The sequence below is a fragment of the Coregonus clupeaformis genome, chromosome 14 (genome assembly GCF_020615455.1).
Source record: "Coregonus clupeaformis isolate EN_2021a chromosome 14, ASM2061545v1, whole genome shotgun sequence".
NCBI classification, from domain to species: Eukaryota; Metazoa; Chordata; class Actinopteri; order Salmoniformes; family Salmonidae; genus Coregonus; species Coregonus clupeaformis.
This window is the reverse complement of record NC_059205.1, coordinates 36,513,515-36,528,953: the sequence shown is the minus strand read 5'-3', so window position 1 is coordinate 36,528,953 and position 15,439 is coordinate 36,513,515.

Sequence of the window (15,439 nt, the reverse complement as noted above, 5' to 3'; positions counted from 1 at the left end):
AAAGTCGTGCTTCAAATGGCCCCGCCCGTTTTTTGGGCGATTTCAGTCAGGTTGAAAATCGCCCAGAAGTCTCTCATAGCCTGTCATGTAAAATCTATTTTTTCACATTTCAAAGCTTTCAATACATTCTCTATGGGTGTCTGTGTGCATGCACTTACGCGCTTTCGTCATACGTGACGTAACGTTGAACGTAACTAAGACAATGGCGGCTATCAGCGTCTATGTTGCGACCTGCAGTGTGGCGTTATTTTATGTTTTTAATTTGTAGACTTAGTTTACAAACATTCTGCAAACATTCTGCTTTGGACTGATCTTCGGTTTTGGACTGATCTTGTTGATCGTGTACATACCCGCTACGAACGGACTAAATAATGAAAACGCTGCTGGCAGAGAGGTGGAGCCGGCCACCTTCACCCTGGTCAGAGCGGACCGCGATCCTGGTAAGAGAGCGACTGTACCCCGACATTGAACTGCTTTCTGTGTCATTGAACCTTACTATTGTTGATAAAACAAGTTTACTGGAGAACGGAGAAAAAGTAGAGACTTTTGGACAAGGTGGATAATTGTATAATATAAGGCAGTTTATTCAGAGGTAAAGATATCTGCAATCGCGTTCACGGACCCGTTCGTCAAACTCTTAGGGAGCTATAAATCAAGCCCCATTACTTACCATATCAGATAAGAGAAATTGCTGCAGCTACATATATTTTACATCCTGGCCCTACATAGTTCACTATTTGCATCACTTACCAAAATATTACATGTGGTCATATATGCTTGGAAAGTGGAGATGCTATAGAACGTCAAAAAAGTAAACATTGCTGGAGACACATTGCGTTTGCTAGCGAAGAGATTTGTTGTGGCAAATGAACTTGGGCTGGGAATTGCCAGGAACCTCACGATAAGATATATGCATCAGCATTGCGAGTCTCATGATTCTATACGTATTGCGATTCGATACTGTGATTTTATTGCGCACCATATGTCTGTTGCAGAGGGATCAGAAAGCCATGAGAACGAGTTTTGATCAGTCATGGAAATAAAAGTGCTGAAAACAAATTGGCTCCCAATGTGAAAAGATTGAGAACAAGCTATGAAGGAACAATAATGGTGTTTTGGTGCAGGTACAGCCAACTAGCGCTAAAATATTGCGATATTGTCAATACAGTATATCGTAAAGTATCACTATGTAACTCGATTTCTTTCACCCCAATCCCTCAAATTAACGGTAAATAACTGAATTGTTTGCCCCACATTTAGCTAAGATGATTAGCTAGCCAGCTAAAATGTTTTATTTAGTTAGCAGTCGCATCTACAATAGTTTACTGTCAATAACATGTCTCCAAAAATGACGTGGTGTCTCCAATTGTGTTGACATTTTACAATTGCAATGCGCATCCATGAGTATCCACTTTCTGTAGCTCAGCTGGTAGAGCATGGTGCTTGTAACGCCAAGGTAGTGGGTTCGATCCCCGGGACCACCCATACACAAAAATGTATGCACGCATGACTGTAAGTCGCTTTGGATAAAAGCGTCTGCTAAATGGCATATTATTATTATTATTATTATTATTATTATCTGAAGAGAGCCCGAAACATTGTGTGCAGACATTTTATGCAATAAATGAAGTAGGTTCAATCTAGTAGTTCTGATCTTCTGATTGGTCCTGATGAGTTGGGCGAGGTCCCCTCCAGGCTACTGTCACTGTTGCATTGGCTCTGAGTCGGGTTCTCTGTCTTCAAATGTTCAGCCTAAGAGAGGGGATTTTTGTGTGTGTGTGTGTGTGTGTGTGTGTGTGTGTGTGTTTAACAGTGATGATGTGTGTGTGTGTGTTTAACAGTGATGATGTGTGTGTGTGTGTGTGTTTGTGTGTGTGTGTGTCCTCAGAGCAAGAACTTCGTGAGTTGGAAGAACTGAGAGGCCTATGGCGTGGGTGTTGTCCTTGGCCACCTGCTGACAAGGCTGACAAGATAGGACCCTTTTGTCCATTGTTATTGGATAGGAACATAACTTATAACCAGCTCCTGACCTAAATAGATCTTAGCACAACATTTTACTCAACATATCATATTCCATATTCACTATAACAAATATATTTACTACGACATTAGCAAGAACCGCCACATCCTCAGCCGGCTAATCCAGTGTGTGAAGTTTTGCGGAGTGTTTGAGTTAGCTTTGCGAGGCAAAGATGAAACTGAGGGCTCCACCAACCCTGGTAAGCCAACACTTTTGAGATCAGTCAATAAATGCTTCTGGTATTGACTTATATGCTGCCCCTGTCTTCATGTTGTTGCTGGACATATCTTTTTTTAAATGTGTGTAGGTCACCTAAATCATCAGAAAAATTGCCCCTCCTGAGAATTTTTTCAGGAGCCGCCACTGTGTCAACCATATCCCCTTTTTTCCCATGCCACTGTCTACAAGAAATAGCATGTGAAATGGCACGAGACCCCAGATTTACAGATCCAATCCGTATTGTACATTACAACAATAATATTTGATATAATATTATTCCGTGTAAAAAATCACGAAGAATACTCTAGTCATATACATACAAATTGATTGAATTATCAAAACATTTACTGTGGTGTCCATTTAGCAAAACAAACCATCTTCACTTTCTTCAGTGAAGGTGTTGGCTTTAGTTACATCACTAAAATTGAATCTAGACTACTTTGTAGGGTCTACAGACCCCTACAGAATATAGTACAGGAGTGCAGCTCTACATCAGGAGGTGAAGACATGCTGCCAAAAATAACACCAGCTGAGCGATTATGAGAAAACGACAAACTATGTGTAATTGATATGAGCTTGTCAAGCAATTCGTTTCAGAACCATGTTATTATTATTATTATCTTTATGGTTGGATTAATGGTCCAAGAACCTATAGAAATTAACTCCTTACGTCAGCATAAAGAGTGTCACCTATAGTATAAATTGTCTGACAATTCAAATCAAAGTTTATTGGTCGCATACACAGTTTATATATTTAATGTTAATTTGGAATTGTACACATTTGCAGTTAAAAGCTGAATTGCAGCGTACATAGGCCTACGTAAGTAAGTAAATCAAATAAAAAAATAAAAATCTGAGATGTTGTCACGGTTTACTAAGCCAGAACCCAGAAGCAGACCAGGACAAGGTGAGTTGAAACGAAGGTGAGTATTTATTTAACAGATTCAAAAAAACGATGTAGAATAATCCAGGGGACAGAGCGGACGGCGGAGATGAGTTGGTGGAGGTGCAGTGGTAGATCCAAGAATGGCTCGGCAGCCGCCGACAACCAGGCAGGGGTTGGGTGAAGGTTCCGGGAGATTGACTGCAGATAGAAACAAAACGGAGGTAAGTACACCGCAAGCCAACAAGGTGCAAAACAACAAAACTAACGCTAGAAACTCCAAGGCTGATACACTGACAAACATACTGTTCATTGCTAACGATCCGGCAGGGAATGGATGTCAGGTCAGGGCTTAAGAAGGGTGATGATCAGGACCAGGTGTGCAGACCGCTGATGAGATGCAGGTGCGGTTAATCGGGAGATCTCCCGCCTAGCAACGTCGCCCGGCAACCAGGCCGGGAGCGTTCACGAACCCTCAGGAAACTGGAGATTCCGAGCAGAAAAATGGCAACACAGGCAGGAACCGACTCAGGATGCAGGGTTCATGACAGATGTAGTATACAATATTACGGTTAAGCAGCATTAAGTGGTCTCACAAAGTAAGGCACAGGACTGTTGTAGTACCTGTCAGTCAGAGTATGGGGAAGGTTCAGTTTGTGGCTGGATCGAGCAGATCTGCCACTGACATGGCCTCTCGTCTGAGGCAGCCATTTGTTGTAATCCTGGGACTTTGCAAGCTTCTGTGCAAAGGATCTGCAGAGGTGGGTGCGGCGGGACTCCAAGGACTGCAAGCCCAGGTCATTGCATGCAGAGTCGTAGGAGGTGTAGGTGGGGCCCATGATGATTTTGGCTGCACGTCGTTGGATCTTCTCAAGTTGGTTGTGTTGGTGGGCTGTGAGACCTGGGTGCCATACTGGAGCGGAGTAGGCTACTCGAGCACTGGACGGACAAAGCAGGTGACTGTCAGAAAGTTTAGCAGATGTTATAGCGGGTGCAGAGTAATTATTGTGTTACTAGTTCCTAGCAGTGCAGCAAAAATGTAAGTACCCAAATAATAATCAAAAACAAGAAATTAGAAATGACAAATGTCAGAAAGAATCCAACCCAAATCACACTTTATCACTAATCCAAATCCAATCTATGCTTATATACAACAAAAATATATACTTAGAATGATATGTACAGCAGTAGATATGACACTCATCATGTCAGTTTCAGCTGATACCAGGTCAACATTTCACACTGTTATTATTACTATGTAGGTTTTTGTGTGATTTAATGTAAAATTGGACTGAGCAGGTACTAAATCTCCACTCTGTATCTCTCTAATTATTCCGATTATTATCACACATAACTTCTCCTATACAAGTCTGCCACTGACTTTAAAAGCCTATATATTGATTGTACAAAACATTAGGAACACCTTCCTAATATTCCGTTGCACCCCCTTTTGACCTCAGAACAGCCTCAATTTGTCGGGCATGGACTCTACAAGGCGTCGAAAGTGTTCCATAGAGATGCTGGCCCATGTTGACTCCAACGCTTCCCACAGTTGTGTCAAACTGGCTGGATGTCCTTTGGGGGTGGACCATTCTTGATACAAATGGCAAACTGTTGAGCATGTGTAACCGGTGTGAAATGGCTAGCTAGTTAGCGTTGCGCGCTAGTAGCGTTTCAATCGGTGACGTCACTCCCTCTGAGACATTGAAGTAGTTGTTTCCCTTGCTCTGCAAGGGCCGCGGCTTTTGTGGAGCGACGGGTAACGGTGCTTCGAGGGTGACTGTTGTCGATGTGTGCAGAAGGTCCCTTGTTCAAGCCCAGTTAGGGGTGAGGAGAGGGATGGAAAGCAAAACTGTTACACAAGACATATATGTATATATACACACTTAGTATACAAAACATTAAGAAATCCTCCTCTTTCCATGACATAGACTGACCAGGTGAAAGCTAGGATCCCTTATTGATGTCACTTGTTAAATCTTCTTCAATCAGTGTAGATGAAAGGGAGGAGACAGGTTAAAGAAGGATTTTTAAGCCTTGAGACAACTGAGACATGGATTGTTTATGTGTGCCATTCAGAGGGTGAATGGGCAAGACAAAATATTTAAGCACCTTTGAACAGGGTACGGTTGTAGGTGCCAGGCTCACCGGTTTGAGTGTGTCAAGAACTGCAACGCTGCTGGTATAAGCCTTTATCGGAGTGATTAAGAATATGTTCATAACAATCCCCAAGCAGTTGAGACTACAAATGTGTCATTATGCTTGAATGTTTTAATTTCATGCCTATGTCATTGCCCGAGATCTTGATATTGGAAGAACATGTGTAGTGCTGTATGTACAGAGGAGGCAACTGAACTAAATGACTATCGCCCCGTAGCACTCACTTCTGTAATCATTTAACACATGGTTTTTGTTGGATTTTTCAATGGTTCAGTTACAAAAAGTCTGCGGATAGTATTTCCTGTAACTGGATATTATTCAATCCATGACGTCATTCACAAAATGCAAAATGCCCTGTATGAAGTGGATAGATACAGCTGGAATAGGTGATTTGCTCTTACTGATGCATTTACACAACTCACATGTATCATTTTCAATCAGCTAATAGAGCTAAGGCTAAGCTACTGCTGGCTCTCTTTGAGGGAAATTGAGTTTTTGTAACCATAAGTGTTGGCATTCTTTTCATGCTGTCAAGGGGTGCTGAAGGTGGGTGTGGTGCATGAATCAAGCGCAGGACGCAGAAGCTCAGTCCAAAAGACTTTAGTGCAATATTCACGTAGAAAATAAGCACAATAAGCCCGAAGGCGAAATAACGGCGCACACAGGCGTCAAACAAACGGCGCACTAACATGTGCGAAAAACCTCTCCAAAACACTGGAGGGAAGTACGTAGCTCCAACACAAAACAGAAGAGCAATCACACACAAAGACAAACACACACAACGAGAACTAAATAGGACACTAACAAGACACAGGTGTACAACATCAAGACAAAACCAAACGAACATGAAACATAGATCGGTGGCAGCTAGTACTCCGGGGACGACGACCGCCGAAGCCTGCCCGAACCAGGAGGAGGAGCAGCCTCGGCCGAAACCGTGACACATGCCAACGCCTACCAAAGACTGATGGACTTTTTAGGCTGATTTTGGAGAGCCAAGCGATGCCAGATTCTTATGCCTCTAAATTATACTTTAAAGCCACAGAAACAGTGATTAGTCTTGTTAGACAAAAGTATTTCCTCAAATTAAAAAGGTTTTAGAATTCCCACATATGGTTTTCTGAGTGTGCAGGATGTTATGCGATCTTCAGTCAACTATTTGGTCACACAAGTCAGCCGTGTTTGACAAATTATCCCCAAAAAGTCTAAGGATTCAGTAAAACCTCAGGAATTACATGCATGGAATAATAATGTTAGAGTAAAGTTAGCTACCAACAAATATATTTTTTTCCTCCCATATTGCAATGCAATTTCTACTGTAGCTGTATGGTCTTCAAACTGCCTACTTGATAGAAAGTGTATGAGTGCATCCTCTGCCAACAATCCTTACTGACAAAGCAATGCAGAGGTTATGCTGGGACAGAACTGCATTCCCAGTCCAGCTCAGCCCAAACCAAAGTAACTACTGTGTGATAAAACAAGCAATACAAACAGCTACGGAAAAAATTAAGAGACCACTGCAAAATTATCAGTTTCTCTGGTTTTACAATTTATAGGTATGTGTTTGGGTAAAAATAACATTTTTGTTTTATTCTATAAACTACTGACAACATTTCTCCCAAATTCCTTTTTTTTTTTGTTGGTCATTTAGAGCATTTATTTGCAGAAAATGACAACTGGTCAAAATAACAAAAAAGATGCAGTGTTGTCAGACCTCGAATAATGCAAAGAAAATAAGTTCATGTTTAAACAACACAATCGTAATGTTTTAACTTAGGAAGAGTTCAGAAATCAATATTTGGTGGAATAACCCTGATTTTCAATCACAGCTTTCATGCATCTTGGCATGCTCTCCACCAGTCTTTCACATTGATGTTGAGTAACTTTATGCCACTCCTGGTGCATAAATTCAAGCAGCTCGGCTTTGTTTGATGGCTTGTGACCATCCATCTTCCTCTTGATCACATTCCAAAAGTTTTCAATTGGGTTCAGGTCTGGAGATTGGGCTGGCCATGACAGGGTCTTGATCTGGTAGTCCTCCATCCACACCTTGATTGACGTGGCTGTGTGGCATGGCGCATTGTCCTGCTGGAAAACCAATCCTCAGAGTTGGAGAACAATGTCAGAGCAAAAGGAAGCACGTTTTCTTCCAGGACAACCTTGTACTTGGCTTGACAAATCTGCCCGATTCCAGCCTTGCTGAAGAACCCCCAGATCATCACCAATCCTCCACCAAATTTCACAGTGGGTGCGAGACACTGTGGCTTGTAGGCCTCTCCAGGTCTCCGTCTAACCATTAGACGACCAGGTGTTGGGCAAAGCTGAAAATTGGACTCATCAGAGAAGATAACCTTACTCCGGTCCTCTACGGTCCAATCCTTAAGGTCTTTTGCAAACCTCAGCCTGGCTCTTCTTTGCTTCTCATTGATGAAGGGCTTTTTTCTAGCTTTGCACAACTTCAGCCCTGCCCCTAGGAGCCTGTTTCGAACCGTCCTCGCCGTGCACTTCACCCCAGCTGCCATTTGCCATTCTTTTTGTACGTCACTTGTTGTCATCCTACGGTTGTTGAGTGACATTCGAATGAGTTGGCGGTCATCCCAGTCAGTAGAGAGTCGTTTTCGCCCTCTGCCGGTCTGTAGCTTTGTTGTTCTCAATGTCTGCTGCTTGACCTTGTTCTTATGAACCGCTGTCTTTGAAATTTTAAGGATGGAAGCAACCTGATGCTCACTGTATCCCTCTGCCAGTAAAGCCAGAATTGAACCCTTCTTTTCCTCAATCAAAAACATTCATTTTCATCGCTTTTGGCATGGTCAATAGTTATTTTTTGAGGTACTATTAGCACTGTTTTTGCCTTCCAGCTGGTCCTATTGCAAGAGGATAGTGATGACCACAGCAGTGGTTTTTATACTTTTCCTCGTTAAATAAGATTTGGTTCATGTGATCACCTAATCAGTACCTAATTCAGTAGAATGAGGTGTGCCTGTGTTGGAATTCAACAGACACTGGAATGGAATGGCTGTCATACATGTAGTAATGTTATTTTTTCAGGAGCTGTATATTCTTATAAGTGTGCATAGGATGTAATGCAGTGCTTAAACGTTACTCTGACTTAAACATTACTCTGACTGTATTTACTGTATCACAAAACCATGGGAACAAGAGCTAAACATTTGTTAAACTCTCCAACACTCCCAAGTTGACGATATGGATATCTGTCTCTCCAAAATCACCTACTGTACTGTAGGTGAAGTTGAGAGGCTCTGGGACAAAATGGGACAGTGGTGTGCATGTCATTCTCATATAAGTGATTCCAGAACCACTAATGAATTTTAGACATACTTTCATGTACTCAGGGAGGTCATGCACCTCAAAAATCTGAAGGGGCACAAAGTACGTGAGGATGGCTGAGGGGTGATCCGGAAGGGGGCTAGTCCGAGAAGTTTGAGGAAAAAATGATAGAGCCATAGACAGTATGCTTAATTCTATGTAAAAAATACGTATATTTTTCTGCATATCTAAGCATACCTCTTGAGCTGTCTGTATCCTCCTGACTGGTGGTTCTTTTTTTAAAGAAACGAAATATGCTTCTCTGCATCTCTGCTAAAATCTGGATAAAAGATTGAAAGGAATGTGAGTCTTATTGAGTACATTTGCTTTTCTAAAGTCTATCAACCTTGTCAGCAGGCATGCCAGCTAAGATACAAGTAAATGCCCAAATAATGGAAACACGTGAGTAAATGAGGGATACAAAGTATATTGAAAGCAGGTGCTTCCACACAGGTGTGGTTCCTGAGTTAATTAAGCAATTAACATCCCATCATGCTTAGGGTCATGTATAGAAATTATATATTATTTTGGCTACCATGGCTATGCCCCCATAGGATGACAATGCCCCAATCCACAGGTCACTGATTGGTTTGATGAGCATGAAAACTATGTAAGCCATATGCCATGGCGGTCTCAGTCACCAGATCTCAACCCAATTGAACACTTATGGGAGATTCTGGAGCGGCGCTTGAGACAGCATTTTCTACCACCATCAACAAAAGTTATTGTGGAAGAATAGTTTCGCATCCCACCAATAGAGTTCCAGACACTTGTACAATCTATGCCAAGGTGCATTGAAGCTGTTCTGGCTCGTGGTGGCCCAACAAGGACAAATCTAAGGGTACACGTGCCCCTGTGCTCCCTATGGGCATGACGCCGCTGCATTTACTGTAACTGTAACAGATTTTGGAGAAAGGCTTTGGAACTGTACTTGAGGAGGGGGCTGTGGATAGTTATTTTTTTCAGTTGTCAGCTAGCTTACAAAAGGAGATTCATTATTTCATTCTCCTCTCTGTTTTTCCATAATCAGAGCTGCTATTGTTTCATCCTCGTGCTTGAGGTGATTGAAAACAGGAAATTACCAAAAGGTCGTCAGTCAGTAAATGCAAACATCTGCTCTTCTATGAACAACCAGGTTCACTATGATGTTGTTACGCCCCTGAAAAAGGGGAGAAATAATCACGAGAGTGATGCAGTTGTTTCCTCACTGAAAACTTTAGTATAATGAGGAAAAAAGACCGCGATTTCCCCAGAAAGTTGGGTGGAGACCAGAGCAATCGATCTCAGGCTCATAGATTAAGAGCATTTAGTAGATCACAGATTAACACTTTTACCCTTAAATTAGGCACCACAAAGTAAAGTAGTCAATATAACGTTTACACATTCCTCTTACAATATTTACCCTTTTACACTTGACGGATTTTAACACATTTATGAATTTTATCAATCTCTATGAACTAGTACTGGATGCATGATCTTTTTAACCTTAGATATTTTAAGATCCTTACATACCATGAACTTACTAATACTTTTTAGTGTATAACAGGCTATGAATATGTCCTTTAACCTGTCACAATGTCAGGGGCATTTTGATATTCTACAGCACAGGTGTCAAACTCATTCCACGGAGGGCCTAGTGTCTTCAGGTTTTCGCTTCTCCCTTGTACTTGATTGATGAATTAAGGTCACTAATTAGTAAGGAACTCCCCACACCAGGTTGTCTCCGGCTTAATTGAAAGGAAGAAAAAAAAACCTACAGACACTAGGCCCTCTATGGAATGAGTTTTACACCCCTGCTCTACAGCAAACAGCAAAACAGGACCCTGCTTGTTTCAACACAGTCGAGATAGTGTATATGAGCTCCAGTAGATGTGTTTCACCAGCTGGTCAGATTTGCTTTGGCTGAGGTTTGGTTCTTTGTGTGTGGCAGCCAACCATCCATGCTTTCCTAAACAATATTCTCACTGTCCTCCTCCCACAGCATCAGCACCTGTTCACTCACATTTTGCAGAGCATCAACCAGCACATTGTCCAGAGATCATAAAACCTTTCACATTTGCTTGTTGAGCTTTCAAACCATTAGAATACAGATGTCGGGTCTTAACTTGATTACTCTTTTGTGTCTGTATTTTCCTGCTGTATCAGGAAATTCAAATGAGCCTTGTGAGTCCCTGAAAAATAGGGGTTTTCTTTCTGTCCATGCTGGGGCAGTTGAGTCATTGGGATCAGGGTTTGCTATCAAAATATTTTTTTATCTGGCTCACTCAAACGCTAAACCTAGGTCCAATTACTGCAACATTCAAATGCGCAAACATTTATCTGAAATGCAGCCATACACATTAACTGTCGTTTTATATAGCTTAATAACACAAGATAGATATTGGTCTCCACTAGGCTACGATATACAAGTGTCAAGTTTATGCTTTGGTCAAAATTGAGTTCAAACCTGGTGTGGGGTGGTCATAGCGGTTAGGGCTGCTGCTTTCAGCACGGCCCTGCACATATAGGTCTACCGTGTGGGTTTGATTCCGGCCCATGCCCTTCTGGCACAAGTAACTCAATCTCCTCGATAGACTTGATTTATGAGACACATTTCAAATATATTTTACCCCTGATCTTGTAAGAAAATGACACTTTTGGATAACATAAATAGGAAACAAATAAAATAACAATAGGCTACACAAACATTAATTCCCATTCATACAAAGTGTTGGGTATATTGCCACAGTAGATTTGCCGTGGTAAACAATTAAATACTTTATTTATATTGTACGGAATGCATGTCAAATAGATAAATCGCCCTTAGTCTGTTCAAAAATAACTACATTGTTCTGATTACAATACCAACCAGAGGGCGAACATATCTTGAAAGACTTTGGTTGCAAGCAGTTCTAAGGTAACACCAACATCAGCTTTAAGGGAGTGGTAATGAGGTGACCAATAACAGTAGCAATTGAGATCAACTGTGCGGGTGAATTTAGCAGGCATTGATGGTTTAATGAGACATCAGATGGCGATAATCTAGTGCCATCGATGGTTGCAATAGGCCCCTTGTTATTTGATTATATTCCAATAGGCTACATTCTGTAGGCTACCCGTTAGCCTATCAAATGTCACATAATGAAAAGTGGGAAAACCGATAATAGGCTACAGTGTTTACCTAGCTGAGTTGATGAGCTGATTTGGGCCATCAGTTGATTGACAGATGTAGGCCTGCTGACGAACGATAAACTTTCCTCCAGTGTGGATGCTCGTCCACGTTTTATAGTTAGGCTATGTATAATTTGTCAATATAGTTCTGGTCTTTGGTGTGGATTGAAAGCCTGTATTGTGTGGCTATAATATTTCATTTCGTAAAGCTGTGAAGATGTTTTTGCATTTGAGCCTATCCAAAGACGATTTCGTTGAGCTGAGACACTTTTCTTTGATGTGTAAATGATCAGACTATTTGTTTTACTTCTAGAAAACATTGAAATAAATGTAATGTAATTGTGGGCCTAATGTAAGCTCAGACTGGTCACTATATTGCGAACTCATGAGGCTCAGAGCTGGAGCGCGCTGCTTAGACAACTGCGCTATAGCAGTTCACAATATTCTAGCAAGCACTAAGAATACTATGAATACTGATGATACATAGGCGCGTCGTTTTTATTTGTTGTTTTAAGCCTTCCCTAAACCATAACCCTAATCGAGTTAATGCCTAAACTGTTAACCTTTGAGTTGTTTCTGTTTTAACTACGGGGAATTAATGCGTCAAAAATTGACAATATATGCCGAGGGATTCGAATATATGCCGACTCTGGCATATGTGTGCTGAGGTCAGTTGCTGTAAGCACTGGACCACACAGGCACTGAGTAAGTTATTACGGAAAACTTAACACCGGCTCTGCCTCCTCTCCGATCTGAGGGGATTTTCCTTGCTCACCTAGAATCTAACGCTTCAATATAGCCTACATATTTGTCATTTAACTTTTAAGTATTACATTTTATACGTGGCATAAACACAACCAGTCACAATGTTTTAATCTGATTAGGCCACTTCAAAAGTCTCCTGTAGGCTACCTGTGCACGTTCATCCAAAATATAATTCCAGCATCCAAACTGTGCAGAGGCCATTTGATGAGTGGAAAGAATCATAAAAATATGCCATTTAGCAGACGCTTTTATCCAAAGCGACTTACAGTCATGTGTGCATACATTTTTACGTATGGGTGGTCCCGGGGATCAAACCCACTACCCTGGCGTTACAAGCGCTATGCTCTACCAATTGAGCTACAGAGGACCACCATCTGTTACAAAGCACCAAAAAGTTTAATGATGTTTGCAGTGGCGATTTTAGCATGTCAATCTTGGTGGGACAAACTCCCAATTTGTTTTTAGATGCATGCCAGCTAAGCCACTACATAACACAAAACTAAACAATAAATTCGTTGCATTATACTCACCTGTAGCTCAGTTGGTAGAGCATGGCACTTGCAACGTCAGGATTGTGGGTTCGTCTCCCACGGTGGGCCAGTATGAAAATGTATGCACTCACTAACTGTAAATTGCTCTGGATAAGAGCGTCTGCTAAATGACTAAAATCGAAATCTTATAATGGTGACAAACGGTGCCCACAAACTGTTAGGGCCTACATAAAGCTGTCCCAACAGCAGAGCTTTCTTTTCAGCACCATGGAGTGAATCATTACCACCGCTACACTTGGCTATCAGGAGAGCCTTGTCTGTCAGTGGTACAGTTTATTCAGCCTTATTTACTGCCTTTTTTTAAAAACATAGCTGATATGGGTGACTAGCTTAAACAAATGTGGTTTCTACTGACAATTGAGATGTACAAACTACGGCATAAGGGGACGATGAGCGGATAAAAGGCAATCCGTAATTTTGATTAAGACATTAATGATCGAGCTGAGATGGACGTAGTCAATATAACTATTTGTTCAGCACTTTTGAAATGTACAGCGACAGAATTCAGAACATGGGCCGTTCTTACAGTATTCTCCCTGTAAACCAAGTCAGAACCGTGGGATAAATGTAATAAATAAAGGGGGCATATAAGCAGACAATGAAAGCGCTTACAATATTCTTACAATATGATGACATTTCTCTAAAACTGGCTATAGGCTAAATGTACACCACCAAATCAAAACAGTAGGCTAAGTTATGAGGGGGAAAGGGACCAAATTATTAGGGTGAGCCACATGGGCTACAAACAGCTTACTACATTTACATTTACATTTTAGTCATTTAGCAGACGCTCTTATCCAGAGCGACTTACAGTTAGTGAGTGCATACATTTTCATACTACACAACATACACTTTGTATTACTTTCTTAGCTACAGTATACATATCTCCATGGCATATTACATCATTTATGCAGCAGCATACAAAACATTTGCTGTAATCACTCCATTGATAGTGGTGTTGAAAACTCAAACCATGATTTGAAGCGCCCGAAGTCGGTATACTTTGCTTATTGGTTGTGTGGTGCATTGGCACAGAAACCTGTTGGTGGAAAATGTGTTGCATATATTTTATATAATTATAAATATAACATACAAATTTAGAAAATCTGATTTATCCCTAGCTGATCATTGTTGCAGACGGGCTCTGATTGTAGTGTAATAAAACAGACAGGAAGAGTGAGCTCGTCTGTGAACCCTCAACCTTCTGGCCTGTAGCCCTGCGTGGCATTGCCTATGCCACAATAGCATGCTGAAGTGGCAAAGTTGGGTCTGTTTATGAACACAGGGTCCCTACAGTTATTGTTATTTGTGGTCGTAAACATTATCTTGAGTTTTAAAAAAAATTACAGTACAAGGAGAGGGACGTTAAACTATTTTGAAATTTTTTTATTCCACCTGGAGTTGTGTTTTTTCCAGTTACCGCTCCATTCTGCAGCTGGTCAAACCTTCGTATGACGAAGTCAATGATTATATGTTTCTATACCCTCGTGACTGCAACCCCAGGTGTCCTATGAGATGCTCTGCAGCCATGTCTACACATTACACACAAGTACAGTAGCCATCTAGGCGCTTCAGATTTGGGAATCTGTGGGGTAGCCTTATCCTGACGAAGACCCTGATGAAGGTCTATTGACCGAAACATTGCTTCTAAGAGATGCATTCAATCGTGTGCGCAGTATTCAAGATAACCAGGGTGCTGGAGTTTCTTATTTTTCAAAAAAATATTTTTTATCTTCGAATTACATCTTTGACTGTCTCTGATTGCTATTTAGATGGTGTGGGCTACAACGAACAGAGTTGGGTGTGCAGTTCAAACGTGTTATAACATGGTTGTCTGGGGAGCCTTGTGGAGACAGACAACATACCTGGTCTGCAATTATTCCCCAAAGTGAGTCCTGCTTAATACCTTAACAAGCTCCACTTCTCACAGCTGAATGATTGATATCCTCTCTGATTTACATTTCGGAAACACATTGTCATACCAGTTGAGAACAGATCTATAGGTGTTCACAAACTGATGTCATCATGAAAGTATCACGGCTATTTGTATACAAAATATAAAGTATAGCAATGCAGATTTAGATATGTGATATGGGAAAAACTCCATGAATTGAAATTGGAAAGGGATATGTGTGATATTTGAGATATTTTTCATCATTGAACTATAACAACGATTGTATTACTCTTTATATTCCAGGGGGAACTGGATAGGAGAACCTCCCTACAGAGTTGGCATCCCATGTTCAGCATGTCCCCCAAGCTACGGAGGCTCCTGTAGTAAAAACCAATGTTTCCCAGCTATAACGTCAAACTACATGTACTGGTTCAAGTAAACTAGTATGTACATATCTGCTGTTGTAATGA